This window comes from Rhamphochromis sp. 'chilingali' (assembly GCF_963969265.1).
Source record: "Rhamphochromis sp. 'chilingali' genome assembly, chromosome: 6".
In the NCBI taxonomy this organism is placed as follows: Eukaryota; Metazoa; Chordata; class Actinopteri; order Cichliformes; family Cichlidae; genus Rhamphochromis; species Rhamphochromis sp. 'chilingali'.
In genome coordinates, this window is record NC_137933.1 from 5,228,070 (window position 1) to 5,239,981 (window position 11,912).

Genomic DNA, 11,912 nt, shown 5'->3' on the forward strand with positions numbered 1-11,912 from the left:
AGCTCTGAATATCAGTACATGGGAAAGACTTTACATGAAGTCATTCGTTAATTGTTTATATAATCGGAATGATTATTTTCTGCTACACTGAGTAACAATGAGACATATTTCAAACACATATTTGAACTCGATCTTTTTTCTAAAAGTATTCAAGTAGTTTTGAAGCTAGCCAATCAGGAAGAGGAGGAAAACGTCAGCAACAAGTGAGACCAAAGTGGTGAAACACAAACTGCGCTCATATAAGCGCCGCTCTACACTTGCTGTAATAAGCTGCAGTTATAACCCAAACATGCTACACAGGTGTATGCTCTGTAACCCCCTGTCCCAACTTTGCTCAAATCTGGATCAAATTTCAAAATATTATTAACAATAATAATCTCAGTTTTAACATTTATTTATGGTAAATGAAGTACAACATATATAAGATAGAGCCACTAGTGTGCTACATGTGGTTGCAACATGAGAAACAAATGGGTAATGTGAAGATAGTTGCATCTATCTTTTACACTGTTTATGGTTTTTATCTCAGCTGCTTCTTTTAGTTTCACATCAACAGCAGTCTCCTATTTTTTCATAATTTTCTTCTTCATCTCAAAAAAAGCCTGCAGCTCTCTATATTGGCACTATATTTAAAGTCATATAATTGGGTTTAACCGGGTATCACATGGCGGTCATCACATGATGAGCATTTCAAGTACTTAATGGGCATTTTGGCAGTGTTGGATTTTACTTGTTTCGTGTGTTGATGATCAAATATGTGGCTTAGAAATGAGCAAATGAAAATAAAGGCTTCAGAAAACTAATTTTAGCAGTGGCGGCTCTGCTGAGAGTCTGTAAATGTTAGCGTTGTTAGTGGATAATATGGCGCTTGAACCATGAAGGCTGCCATTACTGATATCTGCACATATCTAATGCCATTGCTGGGCATTCTTTCTGCTATTTTTCATGCTTGAATACACATTTCAGGAATATGGTGACTGACATATATCTGAATGACTGATTGGATATGCCCCGATGAGCAGTTATCATGATACTGGAACTGATGCCGAAGTCATTCTGCTAGAGTCTGAGAAGCAGAATGAGCTTCACAGTCATGTGTAATGAAGTGCTGCCTGCATCACCGCCTTTAAAGACTATCTGCTCTTAGGAATTTTCTGTTTCTCAGATTGAAACTGAAAGTCCTGGAAACGCATCAGTAGAGGAATACTCTATTCCATACTTTAATTAAAGTCTCATAATTAAAAGTTTTCCACTGCTGCTCTTCAAGGGTAGCGCTCCCATCTTTGAAGTTAGAGTGAGGAAGTAGAACTGAATTATGCCAAAATGGGAAATCCTGTGATCGCTGTTGGTAAAATCACACACTGACTCACTGAGATAACACCTGGTGTGTCTTCTATTCACTGATGTGGACACTGCAAATGACCAGGTCAGTAACAGCATTTCACTTAAAGTTTCCTGGACATTCTTTGGATACTTTGATAGGTGGTATTATCTTGCTGGGGTTACATGATATTCATGAATGATGAACCAGGCCCTGTAAATTACCCTGTAGTGTATTCACTACTGCAGTGATGAACAGTCCCAGCCAGCAGCAGCAGGCCTTTGCTACATGTGGCTGCTTAAGGCAGTGTTTCCAAACCACTGTGGTGTGGCACAAAGGTGTGCCATGGAAGATTATCTGCTTCCACCTGATTAGTAACGGGCAGCACAATTATATTCTCTTCCACTAGAGGGCAGCACAACTACCTGCTGTAATTCAATGGGTTGCCAACTGCCAGGAAAACAGAAGAAGACGAAGAAGAAATTACTTATTCTATGTCCCAATCAATGACTTGGTCCCAATTCAGGTCCTGCATCGTCCTGTGACGATGGAGGCCACATTTCAGGGCAGATTACGTCACAGCGACGCAACGAAGGCTGTCCCAATTCGACAGCTGTGTCGCTACCAAAGACTGTAGCTGTGTCCCAAAACATCGGCTGCATCCTCCGGAGGCCGCATTTGTAGGCCGATTATGTCACAGCCAGGCGACGAAGGCTGTCGACAGCTGTGTCGCTACCAAAGACTGTTTTCTAGTTATTGGTCACTACCCGATCTGTACTGGAAACCCAATCGGTACCACGCGTGTGCAAATCTTACGTCACTTCTTCTCTTTACCAACATTGCGACAGTTAATATATTTGAAGAGACACGGTTAGCACCCAGTTAGCACCTCTCGACACCTCTTTTTCGACTGCCCGGGACATTTAAACAATGGATACCTCCGTATACAAACAAAATCATGCTTTTCTCCTCAACGGAGAACAATTCAATTCCCCCGATTGAACAACAGCGACGTAAAATAAGAAGAATGGCGCCTAATTATAGAGTTAATAATACTGACTTAGTAATGTGTCACGTGAAGATTCATCAGCCAGATTAAGTGTTTACTGACAATTGACAGTGATAGCGGACATCATCATCACTATTCCAACAATCCTCTCCGCACAGACAAGCATAAACACACTCGACTATCACTAAATCAAATTTACACATAGAAACACGATTTGTAATGATGATAGTTCATTCGGTCGCTCAGCAGGTGGCTGTATCCTCGTACACTGGGGAGTAAACTGCCATTAAACGAAACAGAAGAAGAAAAAAACTTCTGCACATGCGTGGTACGGATCGGGTAGACCCCATTTGTATGGTCCCGTCTTTGCACGTGTGCAGTAAGGATCGGGGAGTCCTGAACCATAACTAACTTTTTTTTTTGTTACATTATACTGAAATGTTTCATTATTGCAAACATTTTAAGAGATACTTAACATCTTAAACGATACTCTGACCCGTAACTATCATAAAATGCTTCGACCGAAAGTAGACACCTTTTGCACAGTGAATCGGGTTTTTTGAGTCATTTGATTCACTGAGTCAGTTGACCAGAGAGTGCAAAATATTTACATTTTCACTCAAACTTAATTTGTTTCTCTTTTCATGTAAATCCTACTGCTAAGATGAGTGATTCTAAAAGAAAACAACTATTTTATAGAGCAAAAAACATTCTAAAGGGAACATTTATTTTGTTTATTTTTATTTTCCTTAAATGTGTCAAATATATATTTTCTCATCTAAATGTCCACTGAGCTGTGAGCCAGGGGGCGGTAATGCTTCTTAACATTGGTTGCCAACCAAGAAGAAGAAGAAGCTGTGAGCCAGGAGGGAGGGGGTGAGTGAGTCCTGAGTGATTTGTTCATGATTCATGAGTCAGTAAAGTGATTCTCGAGTATTGAACGATTCGTTCATGATTCGCGCATCACTAGCGTCCTCCTTTTCCCCAGATTTGAAGGATGGGTGGGGTGCGTCCTTTGTGGCCCACCATATCCCAGAATTCATAGCGCGGCCCAGCCAATTTCAGTTTCCAACAATGGCGGCAGCTACTTAGTTTTAATATTACTCTTACTACTCTTTCTGGGTCACAAAATAAACTTTTAAGATATTTTCAGGCGAGAATGTAGCTGTGTAAACTTCAAATATCTGCTCGGTTTATCAAGACATCACATATTTGCAAAAGTGCTCCGATGTTTTCGGAGACGTCTGTTACCCACCAGCTCGATAGGTGACCTGGGAGGTCACTAGAGCCGGCAAGAACAGTGAACTCCTGGCTTCATTGTTTTCAACCCCCTGCGGTCTTTGGCTACTCAGGTTAAACATGATGTATAAGTCACTTAGATAACTAAAAATGTTACTGTTTGGTTTTTTTCAGTTTTTTATTTGTTCCTGAGTAAATCAGTTTGGCTGAGATTAAAGTTATAGTTTTTACACAGCTGAATAAACGTCAAGCACACAACTGATTATCAGAAGTGCGAGATGTTCGAGAGTTTACGCCAGTGTCCTGTTATATTTTAGATAGTAAGGAGCAGACGGCTGAGTTTATTAAACTCCACCGAGACAGCGGTGACCCAGATCTGAAGGCTAGACTGTCCAATTTCACAGCCTCGCACTTCCAGCCTTCTCAGTTTTTAGAGGACCCGGCCCACGCAGACCGCGAAGGCCAGGTCCTTCAAAGGATGCAGCCCCTGCATTGGGACACAACCATAATAGTCATGCTGTGAGAAAAGAAAAAGTAGTCAGTCTGACCTGGTCCTGGTCCTGGGGGTTGGTTGGAGGATCCTGCCGTGTGGCAGCAAGCACAGTCTGCCCACGATGAGTCTGTGCTGCATTATCTGACACAAATGTATGCATTTCCCTGTTATTTGTGACTATTGCTAAAACAATTGCAAACACGTTCTACAGGAATGTGGTCCATCTTTGGCAAAGATAGTAATAATCAATATAATTACAGTGGGGCAAAAAAGTATTTAGTCAGCCACCGATTGTGCAAGTTCCCCCACTTAAAATGATGACAGAGGTCAGTAATTTGCACCAGAGGTACACTTCAACTGTGAGAGACAGAATGTGAAAAAAAAATCCATGAATTCACATGGTAGGATTTGTAAAGAATTTATTCGTAAATTAGGGTGGAAAATAAGTATTTGGTCACCTCAAACAAGGAAAATCTCTGGCTCTCACAGACCTGTAACGTCTTCTGTAAGAAGCTTTTCTGTCCCCCACTCGTTACCTGTATGAATGGCACCTGTTTGAACTCATCATCTGTATAAAAGACACCTGTCCACAGCCTCAAACAGTCAGACTCCAAACTCCGCCATGGCCAAGACCAAAGAGCTTTCGAAGGACACCAGGAAAAGTATTGTAGACCTGCACCAGACTGGGAAGAGTGAATCTACAATAGGCAAGCAGCTTGGTGTGAAAAAATCAACTGTGGGAGCAATCATCAGAAAATGGAAGACATACAAGACCACTGATAATCTCCCTCGATCTGGGGCTCCACGCAACATCTCATCCCGTGGGGTCAAAATGATCATGAGAACGGTGAGCAAAGATCCCAGAACCACACGGGGGGACCTGGTGAATGACCTGCAGAGAGCTGGGACCAAAGTAACAAAGGTCACCATCAGTAACACACTACAACGGCAGGGAATCAAATCCCGCAGTGCCAGACGTGTTCCGCTGCTGAAGCCAGTGCATGTCCAGGCCCGTCTGAAGTTTGCCAGAGAGCACATGGATGATACAGCAGAGGATTGGGAGAATGTCATGTGGTCAGATGAAACCAAAGTAGAACTTTTTGGTATAAACTCAACTCGTCGTGTTTGGAGGAAGAAGAATACTGAGTTGCATCCCAAGAACACCATACCTACTGTGAAGCATGGGGGTGGAAACATCATGCTATGGGGCTGTTTTTCTGCCAAGGGGACAGGACGACTGATCCGTGTTAAGGACAGAATGAATGGGGCCATGTATCGTGAGATTTTGAGCCAAAACCTCCTTCCATCAGTGAGAACTTTGAAGATGAAACGAGGCTGGGTCTTCCAACATGACAATGATCCAAAACACACCGCCTGGGCAACAAAGGAGTGGCTCCGTAAGAAGCATTTGAAAGTCCTGGAGTGGCCTAGCCAGTCTCCAGACCTCAACCCCATAGAAAATCTGTGGCGGGAGTTGAAAGTCCGTGTTGCTCGGCGACAGCCCCAAAACATCACTGCTCTCGAGAAGATCTGCATGGAGGAATGGGCCAAAATACCAGCTACTGTGTGTGCAAACCTGGTAAAGACCTATAGTAAACGTTTGACCTCTGTTATTGCCAACAAAGGTTATGTTACAAAGTATTGAGTTGTATTTTTGTTATTGACCAAATACTTATTTTCCACCCTGATTTACGAATAAATTCTTTTTTTTTTTTTTTTTTTTTTTTGGAAGTGACATCAGAAACAGCAGCATGTGACATCACGTGATGGCGGAGCTTCAGTTCATCCTTTGTCATCCTTTTCTTTTCTTTTTTTTTTAATAGGACAGGGGGAAAGAATGAAAGAAAGAGGGGGAGAGGAAGAAAGAAAACCAAAGGGGAGAAGAGACGGTGAGAAGGGGGGGAAGAGAGAAAAAAAAAACAAACAAACAAAAAAAAAAAAACTCCTGGGTCACCTGTATGGAGAGAAAGAAAAACAAAAAAAACAGGGGAGACAGCAAACAACAAAGAGCAACATAATAATAATAATAAAAAAAAAAAGCACCATCACAATAAACTAGCTAGTTATAGATATCAATAGTTACTAAATAATAAACGATATTGTGCAGCACGCAAGATAGACAGCGCACAGTGTGCTTTGAGGCAGCAGCCAAGAAAGCTGTAGTCCGCATCTGTGAATACCCATGTGTACACCTGTGTGCATACCTGTGTGGATCAGCATGCTTGCATTCCAAAGGTTTCTCCATGTAATGATCTGCTAGAGAGTGTGGGGAGCCACAGCCCTGTCCTCTATGGTATCAAGCAGGTATGGAGGAGATCAAAACTCCAGACATCCAGAGGCCCCCAGAACACAAGAGACCAAGGAAGACCAACAGAGGGGCAGCCGCGCCACTGTCCCAGTAAGAGCTAAGGAGAGTCCCAGATGAGAGCTCATTCAGCAGCCGCGGAGCAGAAGCCAGGGGGAGTTGCAGTGACGCGCCCGTGAGCTCCGCCGGCAGCCAGCTGTGCCTGAGTGACCGAGCCCCAGGCCGAGAGGCCGGGGGCACCCCACCTCCGAAGTGGCCCGAGCGAGCCCCAATAAGCGGCCGCCAAGGAGTGAGCCGGTGTGTACCCGGACGCCCACCCCCAGATACAAAGAACCACCAACGCACCGATATCTGAGGGAGTCCGCCACCGGCAGGGGAAGTGGTGGTGGGTGGAGATAGGCCTCCAAACCTTGGAGGGCCCGAGATGTCCCCAGAGAGGTGGCGTCTGATACCCAACCTGACATATAGACACAGACATACAGGCACACACAGACACAAACATCCATTCCCACCCTCATGCTCTCATATGTACTTCACACTCAACCGACGTGGAGACAGACATAAAGGGACGCTGTATACACGATCACACTCCCCAAGCGTACTCTACTAACCGGGTCTAGGTACCCTTGCCCCTGGAGGGGGGGACTGCACCCAGACCCAGGTGGTGTTACCCTTTTCCCTGCGGTGGGGAGAGGCAGACCGCCCCGACTCCGCAGCAGCAGGGAGGCCCCAGACCGCAGTCGGACGGCCCACTCCTCCTAGCCCCCCCGCTCCAGTAGGCCGCAGAGAATGGATTCTCTGCGGCCTACCATGTGGATTCATGGATTTTTTTTTGACATTCTGTCTCTCACAGTTGAAGTGTACCTCTGGTGCAAATTACTGACCTCTGTCATCATTTTAGGTGGGGGAACTTGCACAATCGGTGGCTGACTAAATACTTTTTTGCCCCACTGTATATATGAGTTACTAGGTAAATATATATACAGCTTGCATGTTAAAAGTCAACAATACGTTTTAGAACTCTTACCATCTCAGAACGCTGGCCTAATGAAAATGAGGTAATACAATATGGGGGAGTCCAGTATAACCTGACTAAACAGATTAAATTATAATAGAAACAGTTTTTCTATTATTTTCAAAGAGAGAGAGAGAAAATGAGTGGCTATACTGTGTTGCACTATTATAATCTAAAAATGGATTGCATTTATGTAGCGCTTTACAATTCCACTATTCATTCACACACTGGTGGAGGCAAATCACAGTTGTAGCCACAGCTGCCCTGGGGCAGACTGACAGAAGCGAGGCTGCCATGTTGCGCCATCGTCTGGCCATCACCAGTAGGGTGAAGTGTCTTTCCCTAGAACACAACGACCAGGACAGAGAGAGCTGGGGGATTGAACTGGCAACCTTCCAGTTACAGATGAGCTTACCAACCCCCTGAACCACGGTCACCCCAAATATATCAAGTTTCTTTTATAACATCTGGGATACCAGTGTATACAGAACCAGTATGATACCACCAAAGCTGGCCTGATCATGCTGGAGATAACAGATAACAGATATTGTGTTGCTAAGTTACAGCAAATGTTGCATAATTTATTTTCTATTTTCTGGAGACAGAACGTGGAAAGTTGGCCAGTTAGATATCTACTATGAGAGACAAGTACATAGCTACATGTAAGCATATACAGGCTACACTGTAGCTGTGTCCAAGTGGAGACTTTTAGAAAACAAATGCATCGCAACAGCTTCTTACACAACAGAAACAGCTTTACCTCCAGTCCAATTTGCACACTGTTAACCTCTGCCTTATCACCACATGTTTTAGATACAGGGTTTCTACAAACAGAAGCATGAATGTGCCATGGACTACCCACTGTCACCCACTGTAGGCATCCTTTACATGGAGCAAGTGGAAGGAAAGGCTCTTGGCTCTTTTAAAGGGACAGCACCCAGCCACTGATACAGATATGTGGACGACACCTGGAGTCAAAATAAGTAGAAGCCTTCACTGTTCACATTAACTCAGTGGATAGAAATATAAAGTTCACCAGGGAGGGATAACAGTTTGCCATGTCTGGACTGTGCCGTGCGCATCGAGGAAGATGGAAGCCTCAACACTTCAGTTTACCAGAAGCCGACACACACACCTACTCTTTGACTCCCACCACCCTCTGGAACACAAACTTGGGGGGATCAGGACCCTACAAGATACACAGGAAATAAGGTCAGACACCAACCAGACAGAAACAGAATGACAAGTGGAGTGGCTGTAGCTCAGGCGGTAGAGTGGGTCATCCACTGATCGGAAGGTTGGTGGTTCGATTCCTGGCTTCTCCTAGTCTGCATGCCAAATATCCTTAGGCCAGATATTAAATTGTTCTCCGATGCATCGGAGTATGAATGTGTGTGAATGCTACTTAGAACAATATGCTGGTGTGAATGGCTGAATGCACAAGTTGTGTAAAGAGTAGTGCTATATAAGAACCAGTCCATACAACACTGTCATCCCTTATGTAGCAGGTTTGTCAGAGACTCAGGAGAGTTTTCTCCAAACATGACAGTGCACTTCTAACCCAGACAGATCCTCAGACAAAAACTGGTTCATTCCAAGGACAAAACTACAAAACACAAGTTTAACAGCATAGTGTATGCTGGCAGTGCAGTGAGGAGTGCTCAGACCTCTACACCATACATTTGGCCAGTGGACAGAAAGACTTTGAAAGCACGGAGGACCTGAAAATGTAGCCAAATTGAATGTTTTAAGATTCTTCATTATTTTAACATTTGTTAAAATGTTTTTACATTTGTATTATGGGTGGGCGATATAAACGATATACGATAGAAACGATATAAATTTGTCCAACAATAGAGATTTTGACTATATCCGATAGCGCATGTTGATGATGTCATCAAGCTGCGCCTGTTTTGGTCAAAGCATAGCGGCGGCTAAAACCATTATCATCTGCAAATTATGGCGGGCGACAGTCATAGCAAAGAGATGAAGCACTTTTGAAATATGGGGAAAGCCAAAAACTGCGCTTCCTCCACTTCCGTAACATTGATTCATTAATGTTGAATTCTCTCGCAGCTGCTCTATTCCCATGTTGTTGCAGTATATTAATAACTAACCTCGTATTGTGGATGAATAATCTCAGTTGTTCTCCTGACTGAAGTTTGGCCCGTGTATAGCATCCTGCTATGCGATTGCATTTGTCCCTGACCACCAGAATCCCTCACGTTAACTTTTAATGAGTGGGAAAAAAAGTTGGCGTTCATCCTCCAGCTTCACTGTGCTAATGTTATGCTAACATAGCTGTGTCGCTAGCGATCACGTAGCACATCATTATATACCAGGTAATCCAACTTCAGTAACCCTGCAAACGCCACTGCTGTTTAGTATTTTTTGTGTGGAAAATACATTATACAGAAGAAAAGAATATATATCGTGACATATATCGTTACCGCACATGCTTCAAATTATATCGTGATATGGATTTTAGGCCATATCGCCCAGCCCTAATTTGTATAAATGTCCAGGATGCAGCCCCTGAATTTGGTCATAGCCTGGCGATGGTTACTTTGTGATGTTAGCAGAGAAAATCACAGAAAATGTTAACATTAGTGAATAGTGAATTTCATTTATACCAACCTAAACTAACACCAAGGCACCGGCAACCATGGTGACTTCTTTTAAAAAATTTAGCCTGCACCTGTCACACAGAAGTCAGTCTACAGGCTGTAAGCAGTAACTGAGAGAGTTGGAGATGGAACAGTTTTAGACATGGCACCGAGCACTCCGATTACCACTGGGACCACTGTTACCTCCACCCTCCACATCTTCTCCAGCTCTTCTCTGAGCCCTTTGTATTTCTCCAGCTTCTCGTGTTCCTTCTTCCTGATGTTGCTGTCATTCGGTATCGCGACATCGATCACGTCTTCTTCTGTTTGTCTACTACCACTATGTCCAGCACTAGCCATCACCATTTTGTCCGTCTGTATCTGGAAGTCCCACAGGATCTTAGCTCGGTCATTCTCCACCACCCTTGGGGGCGTCTCCTATTTTGACCTCGGGACCTCCCTGCCATACTCGGCACAGATGATCCTGTATACTATGACGGCCACTTGGTTATGGCGTTCCATGTATGCCCTGCCTGCTAGCATCTTGCACCCTGCTGTTATGTGCTGAGCACGCAGTCGGTTGGGGCGGTCTTCCTGAGGTATTCGTGGATGGTTGTTGCCTCATCCTGGACAGGAACTCACCAGTCCCCGGCCTCCTCGCTTCCGCTTAGTATGCGGAAGGAAGGAAGTGCTGGACTTGAGGTGAAACCCTCCATGCATGGTCAGGAGCTTCCTGGTCTTCCTGTCAGTGGCTTCTATCTCCTCCTTTGGCCAGCTGTGGACAAGCACATGCTAAGGTGTCACATTATTATCATTATTATTAATTTGTATTTGTCCCGGTCACAGAGCAGTTTGTTGTAATCTGTTTATTTATGTTCCTGGTTACAGTTGCACCAGAATCCCCTACAATCCTTTGATGTGTACATTAAAAGGATTTGTCTTCATACAGATTTTATATCTATTATTTTGGAGCATAATTGGAGGACCACACTTTTTATTTTTATTTTTTATTTACTGTTTGCTTTGTTTACCGCCCCAAAAAATATTGCCTGGCTTGAAATTTCTTATTTATGTTTAGGAAAAAGAGCTACTTGGTTAGAGCTGCCAAAAAATTGAGTACAATACAAAGCTCAGTTTTCCTGGTTGCCCTGTTGTAGTGTTCTTTCAAGGCCTTTCATACAGGACAAAGCATGTGTGCTTGGCACTTTCTTCAGCATACTGCTCAAAGTAAAATAGACATCCCAGTGAAAGTTAAAAAAGCTACCTCTTTTTCCCACTGATGTCATTGTTAGACTGCTTTTTCTTTGGTATCTCAACCTCACGCGCTACCTCAGGCTCCTTCCCCACCAAAGAGGATATGTTCCATGTCCCAGTAGCCAGCCTCAATAGCAGTGATCAGACTGGCCTCTACCCTGACGGCTCCCTGACACACATTGCACTTGATGCCTACGGCACCTCCTACAATATAGTAAATATCAGAAAACGATGCTGCTATCTCCTTCTTTGGCCAGCTTATTATCCAGCGGAGTATCTGAGGAGCGGCAGGGAGCAGCTGTTGATTACCTGCATCTTGTCCTTCCCATTCTGCTGGCTCCTTAGGACTTGTCTTACTCTCTGTGAGTATTTGGTGGATGCAGCTTCTCTCGTGACCTCTTCGTGGTTCCCATTTACTTGTGGGATTCCAAGATACTTGTAGCTGTTATTGATGTCTGGTACTGTAGTTCCCTCAGGTCTGACTTCCCTCTCTTTTTTTACCTTCCAACTGCATGTCTCCAGTCTGAATGATGTCCCAATGCCGTTGCTTTAGATCCTAGTGGTGTGGATCAGTCAATCAGTGTCTGACTCCTGGCATTCAACTTGATTTCATCCATGCAGAGGCGGTGCTCCATAATCAGTCTCATCTGGCTGTGGGGGTTCAGGCCTG